The sequence below is a fragment of the Orycteropus afer genome, unplaced genomic scaffold (genome assembly GCF_000298275.1).
Source record: "Orycteropus afer afer isolate SDZICR_OR568_19922 unplaced genomic scaffold, OryAfe1.0 scaffold00387, whole genome shotgun sequence".
In the NCBI taxonomy this organism is placed as follows: Eukaryota; Metazoa; Chordata; class Mammalia; order Tubulidentata; family Orycteropodidae; genus Orycteropus; species Orycteropus afer.
Window position 1 is genome coordinate 1,424,307 of NW_006921974.1, and position 7,574 is coordinate 1,431,880.

A 7,574-nucleotide genomic window follows, 5' to 3' on the forward strand; every position below is an offset into this window, starting at 1 on the left:
ATAGGATTACAGATATTCAGATATTTCCCAGGAATACAGCTTTCTTCCTCTCTGTCTTTGGGTAGATTTTGTCTGTAATCAAGGGTTGTTTCCCAGCACGTTAGCTGATTCAGTGACCCTTGGTGCAGGAGGGTGGCTCTTCCTCCTGTAGTAACAAAAGCATTCTGATCATAATTTCACATGAATGTGATCAGAGATCCCTTCAGATCCCAATGTGTTCTTTATAAGTACTTGTTAGTATCCTGCAAAAGAAATCTGGAGGTATGCTCAGCAAATAAACACTTTTCACTAGGTGAATAGTGTTCAATGTTATTTCCTTACCCATTCTGTGAACTTAAAAAAAAAAGCAAAAGATTTTGTGGCTTAAAATCAGGCTATTTTATTTTAAGAGATTTATCAAAAAGAGTGTAAACAGCTAAGTACAGTGATTTTACATATATTAGGAATTGCAAATGAGGATCAGTTCCTCTGACTTAACAAACCCATGGGAAAATCATCACTGAATAGAAAAGAGGGAGCGCTGGTAGCAAAGTGCCTAAGGCACTTGACTGCTAACCAGAAGGCTGGCGGTTCAAACCCACCAGCCGCTCCTCAGAAGGAAGGTTGGGCAATCTACTTCCGTAGTGATACCGCCTCAGAATTTGGAGGGGTCGCTATGAGTCGGGGCCGACTCGCCGACTCAACAGCATATAACAACAACAAAAATAGATACTATATGCTTTTTTGCTCAATATCATTCTGAATTGATGAGTTTGAGGTCAAGAGTCCATAACTTCATAAGATAAAGTAAACATCTACCTCAGCTTTGGGAAAGATCCTTTTAGATGGTGTGTTTACTAGAAGGGGGAGGCTTTTACATTGGAATCTCTAACTTGTTTGGCTAAATTCTCCTGGCTCTGAAGGGGTTTACGTGCTTCCAAGAACCTATTAAAGAAATAGGCATGCAATTTTTAGCAAGGTTAACTTGCCCAAAGTCTCACAGCTAATGAGTTACCCTGCTTGGTTTGAATTCTAGCTTGACTCCCAGAATGAAGTGCTTAATCATCTCATTGTATTGCTTCTTAGATCATTGTTTGTTTTTTCTCACTATTGTGTTCTGCTCCTCCCGCCCCTCTGTTTGCAAATGTATGTATATTCAGTCTCACTTTGTGGCAAATAGACTTGTAAAAAACCTAGCTAGCTTTTGATATCTCTTTCTTCAAACAAAAAAACCAAACTCATTGCTGTGGAGCCTATTCTGACTCCTTGGGTTTCTGAGGCCGTACCACTGCCCAGTCTTCCTTCCAAGGAGTGGCTGGAGGGTTTGAACCTCCAGCCTTCTGGTTAGCTAGCAGTCAAATGCCTTAGGCACTATGCCACCAGAGATTCTGAGTTCTAAAAGAACCTATACATAACCTTTTGGAAACAAGATGGAGAGGATATTTGAATTTGCGAAAGTTGGTTTTGAGGGATGCCTTTTTTTTAGAATAAATTCTTGATTGTATAGGATATATTCAGCTATGGATTAAAAAAAAAATACAATGAAGCCTTTTTTAAAAAAATGGTTTAGCTCTTCTAAAACCAAACAGAGCAATGAAAATGGAATTTCTTGCTAGAGACTCCTTACCAAAGTGTAAATGCTTCCATTATAAACTTACATTATGGGAAAGGATTCTTCCTACCTTGAGATCCACATCCAAAATTTATTGAGGAGAAGGCTGGCATGGAGTTTCTGAGTATGTATTCAGAAAACTGGTAGGTCCATGATTTGGAAGAGTTAAAGGCTTGGCCTTCCTGTAATTAGATGAGGCTGTATTTCAAGTCCTTACTGCAAGGTATCCTTACCTTGATACAGTCAGTCAATACATATTGAGAGTCATCTGTGTCTTCAGCACTGCTAGCCATGATAGGAGATGATACATGAAAAGTAATAGATGTGATCTTCACCAGGACACCCATGATGGATGGTACTCATATAAAAGAGACACTCCTATCTATGTCTGTGGCATAGATAAAATCAGCTGCTTTAGGGAACATACTGCAGTTCAGATGAGTGAGAGACATTATCAAAAGGGAATCTTGAATCTATCCATTTGTAGCAGTCATTTACAGACTTTGGTACTTTTTTTTATTAGTTCCAAATTACTTGCTGTACACTATAATTTACCATGGCACACAAGTTTCTTGTGAAGTGACAGTTGAAAACTGCTGTTTTGGAGCTTATGACAGGGGAGGCAGGATTTGTAGGCATAAAATAATCTTGAATAATTGAGAGTAATATAAAATATACTGAAATGTGGGGCTTTGCACTATGACTGCTCCTCAGGGGCTTTTGAATAGTTAATGATAGCTTTGTGGAGAAAATGATGTTAGGTGCCATTGAGTAGTCTCTGACTCATAGAGACCCTGTGTACAACAATGAAACACTGCCCAGTCCTGCGCCATCCTTGCAATCCTTGCCATGCTTGAGCTCATCATCACAGCCACTGTGTCAATCTATCTCATTGAGGGTCTTCCCTTTTTTCATTGGCCCTCCAGTTTACCAAGCATGGTATCCTTCTCTAAAGAATATTCCTTTCTGACAATAAGACCAAATTAGGTGAGACGAAGTCTGGCTATTCTCGTTTCCAAGGAGCATTCTGGCTGTACTTTTTCCAAGACAAATTTGTTCATTCTTTTGCTGGTCCATTCATTATTTTCCCCCAGCACCTTAATTCAAATGCATCAATTCTTCAGTCTCCCTTATTCATTGTCCAGCTCTCACATGCATTATGAAGCTATTGAAAGTACTATAGCTTATCTTCAATGTGGTATCTTTGCTCTTTAATATTTTAAAGAGGTCTTTAGCAGCAGATTTTCCCAGGGTAATACATTGTCTGATTTCTTCACTGTTACTTTCATGGGTATTGATTGTGGATCCAAGTAAAATGAAATCCCCAACTTCAGTCTTTTCTCCGTTTATTGTGTTGCTGCTTATTGGTCCAATTGTGTGGAGAAAATGGGCCTTGAAAGATGGGTAGACCAGCCCAGATTCTTAATAGCAAACAACAGAAAGCAACAGTTTCATTCCTAGATACACACCTGACAGACAGACATACACTAACGTGCACAAGAATGTTTACAACATCGTAATTTGTAATAGAACCAAATTGGAAACTATCCAACTGCCCATCAGTAGTGGCATGGTAGTGTAGATAAGTAGTGGTGCATTCACCCAATAATAGAAATCTGTATAGATGTGAGAATGAACACATTACAGTTACACACATGGCAATGTGGATGGAGCTCACAAACATGAAATGAGTGATAGAAGGCAGATACAGAAGAGAATGATTCCATTATATCAAGTTGAAAAAGAGGCAAAACTAGTCTATGGTGTTAGAAGTCAGATAGTGGTTACCCTTTGGAAAGAGACACAAAAGGAGCTTTGGGAGTACTTGGAGTGTTTTGTTTCTTTATCTGAGTGCACATTACACAAGTAGATTCAGTTTGTGAAAATTTTTTTGAGCTGTATACTTCTGTGTATGTTCCTCTACATGTGTTATACTGTGTATTTTTTTCTGTATGTAATACACTATCAGACTGTTTATTTTGTGAAATATTGGGTAACTTAGAATTACTGGAGATCCTGGCTGTATATTCTCAAGCCTGATTCAAATCCCAAATCATGCCACCAAACTGCACTGCTAAGCCCTGAACTGCATCTTGCCCAACTGGCCACTGCTACCAACTCTGCTGGCCTTGTTGCTAGGAGTTTGATCCTGCTGCAGCTCCTTCCCACTCAAGGGAGCTCGTTCCATTCCTGACTCCATTCTTGGCTGATTTGAGTCACTGCCCTCCTAGTCAGAGTTGGGGGGAGAGGGAGAGGAACCACCTTTGCTAGGTGGAGCTTAGCACAAATGCCCATCCTTGCTACAAGGGAAGCTGGAAAAGCAAGTACCTGACATTTTCAGATTTTCTAGTGGGTGGTGATGTCATCTAGAAAATTCTCCTAACAAAGGGAGGGCAGATTTTGGTTAGAGAGGAAAATCCTTCTTGAGGCAAACATTGAGGTTAGTAGAAGAAAGTAGACTCCAAGTGTTAGCAACAGTAGAAGCCAAGAGGTAGAGATTGAATAGAGACTATGGCATTTGGGTCCAGTGAAAACAAGTTTAACCAGATTAAAGGGGGTGTTCTAGGAAAATGGCTTGAGAGAAATTGAAGGAATAGGGTGGGAAAAGGTTGAGGATTACCCTGAAAGTCAAGCAAAACCAAACCCACTGCCATCAGGTCGATTCCGACTCATAGCAACCCCCATTGGGTTTCTGAGGCAGTAAATCTTTCCGGAAGTAGATTGCCCAGTCTTCCTTCCACTGAGTGGCTGGTGGGTTTGAACTACCAACCTTCTGGCTAACAGTGAGATGCCTTAGGCACTGTTGCTATCAGAGCTCCTTTGAAATTCAGGCAGAGGGATTTAAATTTAACATGGGAATCTTGAGTCAGTGAAAGTTGAAAAAAAAGAAAAAAGTGCCCTGAGAGAGGAAGTACGGAAGATCCGTTAATCCTGGCCACACTTGTTGTTGGGGCAGCTAGGGGCCATCTGTGGTAATTTAAGGATGGAGTAGAGGATTGGGAGCAGAAATGAAAGGGAGAGGTCAGTTTAAGGGAGTATTTGAAGGGGAAAAAAAATAAAACTTCATGAAGAAAATGAAGTAGAAGCTGCTTCCAAAAGTTTTGATCCTGAGTAACTAAACTATAAGTGGTCCTGCCTTTCATTTGGAGCCAGAGAGTCTGAGGGGGCAGGTTTGGAGGAAGTAGAAGAATGAGTTACAGTTTTGGGTCATTGGTGATAGGCATTTGAGTAAAAGTGGTACCTGTGCAGTTGGACCCATAGAATTGACTCGATGGCAGTGGGTTTGGCTTTGTGCAGTTGAATTGAAGACTGGGAAGTGAAGCAAGCTCTGTGAAAGTCATAGCTCTCTCAGGGAGAAAGGCTGTGAAGGGAATGGAACAGTGTGCTGGAGCCCTCAGAGCATTTTATTCGTTGTTGTGTTAGACTGGGTTCTCTAGAGAAACAAAACCAGTAAAGCTTATATAGAGAGAGAAAGAAGAAATTTATCTTAGGAAAATGGCTCACACACTTATAGAAGCTGGCAAGTCCCAAGTTTTTGGATCAGGAATCAAGCTGGAGGCTTTTCCCAAGTCTTGCAGCTGCAGGGGCTGATGAGCTCAAGGTGGGCAGGCAGTAGGCTGTTGACTCCAACAAATGACAAATCCAAATCCAAGATCTCCAGGCTGAATGGCGGATTGTTCGCTCACGGACAGTTGTAGGCAGAATCCCGATCCACAGAAGAGTGTCTCTTTTCCCAGGATGTCCATAAATATACTGGAAGCAGGCCACACCCCTAGGGAAACTCCCTTTCAATGGATTGGCTGCTCACAGTTGCTTAAACCACACAGAATTGTGGTCCAGCCAAGTTGACACAGCTCCAGCTATCAGAGTCGTTACCTAGTATTGATGAACTGTGCTTTCTGCTTCATAAAGTTTCAGATCTTTCACCTCAGGACTCATTGATAAACCAAAATGAAAAAAAGAAAAAGTGTGTGTGGGGGACCCAAGTCAGTTGTTTTTCTTCCAAGGTGCCTCTGGGTGGACTTGAACTTCCAGGCTTATGATTAGCAGCTGAGCTCGTTAACCCTTTGTGCCATCCAAGGACTCATCACTTTGATACACTGATACTATTGCTTTTATTTAAAAAGGAAAAGAAAAGAAAAACAACCCCATTTTCTACCTGTTACTCTATCATCTTTGGAAAGATTTATGCATGTAAGGCTTTTTTTGGTTCTTCAGTGAAAGCCAGAACCTGAAGGACACCTATCAGAGAAGGAAAACTTGCAAGACCTGGAAAAACAAGGCCACCACCACACTACCTGTTAGTGTCAAGTTGATTCCAATTCATAGTGACCTTAAAGGACAGGGTAAAACTGCCCCTAGGGTGTCCAAGGCTTTGCTCTTTACTGAAGGAGACTAGTGGGTTTGAACAGCCAACTTTTTGGTTAGCAGCTGAGCACCTAACCACTGCACCACTAGTGCAACCTGAAAAAGGCAGCAATCCCGTAGAGATCCGGTGATCTGGCTCTTGCAGATTTCACTGTCATGGTTTTGTGAATACAAAGAGAAGAATACACTAATGCTGGGGCCTTTAAACAAGACCGAGAGAGCCTCCAGTTGATTAGGAAAATTATAAACTGGAGTTCTCAGCACTACTACAGGGTGGCCTTGGATCAGTAATGACAGCTCCATTCATTATTGTCCTTCGTAAAGAATGGCGGTGAAACCTACTTGTTGTTTGTTATGTGCCATGGAGTTGGAGCGACCCCTCCTTGGGTTTCTGAGGCAGTATCACTACGGAAGTAAATTGCCCCATCTTCCTTCAGAGGAGTGGCTGGTGGGTCTGAACCACCAGCATTCTGGTTAGCAGTCAAGTGCCTTAGGCATTGCGCTACCAGAGCTCCTAAAACCTACTTAGGCCTCACAAAGTCTTCTTGAGTCTTATCTAACACATTTACTCACTGTCAGTATCCACAAGCTATAGCATAATATCAGGCTTGGGTAAGGCAACCAGATCTGCAGAGGGTGATGATATACTCTGTGTGTGTGTGTGTGTGTGTGTGTGTGTGTGTCTCAGTGTCTCTGTGTCTCTGTGTCTCTGTCCAACTTGAAAGCTGTTGCTGAGGCATGCCTTCTCAGTATTTCTCTGAGGTCTTTGTTTTCTATAGTCTGGAGCATGTCCCTACCTGTACATGACATGGGATTGCTCAGGTATTATTAAAGTGTATACAGCTATTTTAACAGGAAACAACTCACCCCTTGGGTAATATGTGAGACTGAAAAAATCCTTAGCTGGTTGTTTATTCTTTATGGTGCTAGTATGTTGGCTTGCATATTTTCTCCCTCTGAATTAGTATTTGGAGTCTTTGGGCTCTTCAGTATAATAGTTAATGTCTTTCTGTTTACCCCCATGTAGAAGATGAAAGTTAAGTTAGCTGAAAAGTCCCAGTACTTTTCTGTCTCCGTAAAGTTTCTCTGCCTATTGAGATAACAGGTTCAGAACTTAGGAAATGACTTTGAATCCCTGTCAGAAGATTCATCAGCCCTTCCAGTCATTTGAATTTTAACATAAGACAAAGTGATGAAGTTTGCACTTATAAAAATCAGCCCTTTGCAGATGGATGTAACAACCCTTTTAAGAATGCTGCTGCTTTAGTCACATTGTACACATGTTTTGAAAGAATTAGCCCACAGCTGATCATGTCAGAAGAAAACAGTTTGGAAAGATATCCATGTGTCATAGGTCATGTAGCTTGTGACAAGATTTAAAGCAACAAGACCATGGGATACCATATCCATAGGATGGATACCAGATCCATCACAATTTTTGTAGAATGTTCTGCTAGCTGTTTGAGAGAGGCAGGATAAATCTCCCAAGCTTCCCCTTACCTCATTTGCCTTAAACAAAAGTCCTAACAGGCAAACTAACTGCCTGAAATAAAAATGAGCAAGGCCCAAATGAATGTGGAAAAGAGGCAAATGCCAAATGTCACCAGTCGAGTCC

At 41.3% G+C, this 7,574-nt stretch overlaps 1 protein-coding gene across 1 annotated transcript in view; it reads left to right on the forward strand.

Moving 5' to 3' along the window:
- Nucleotides 1-7,574, forward strand: part of LAMP2 (lysosomal associated membrane protein 2) — a 60,435-nt gene that overhangs the window by 4,729 nt on the left and 48,132 nt on the right. The window lies entirely within an intron of this gene.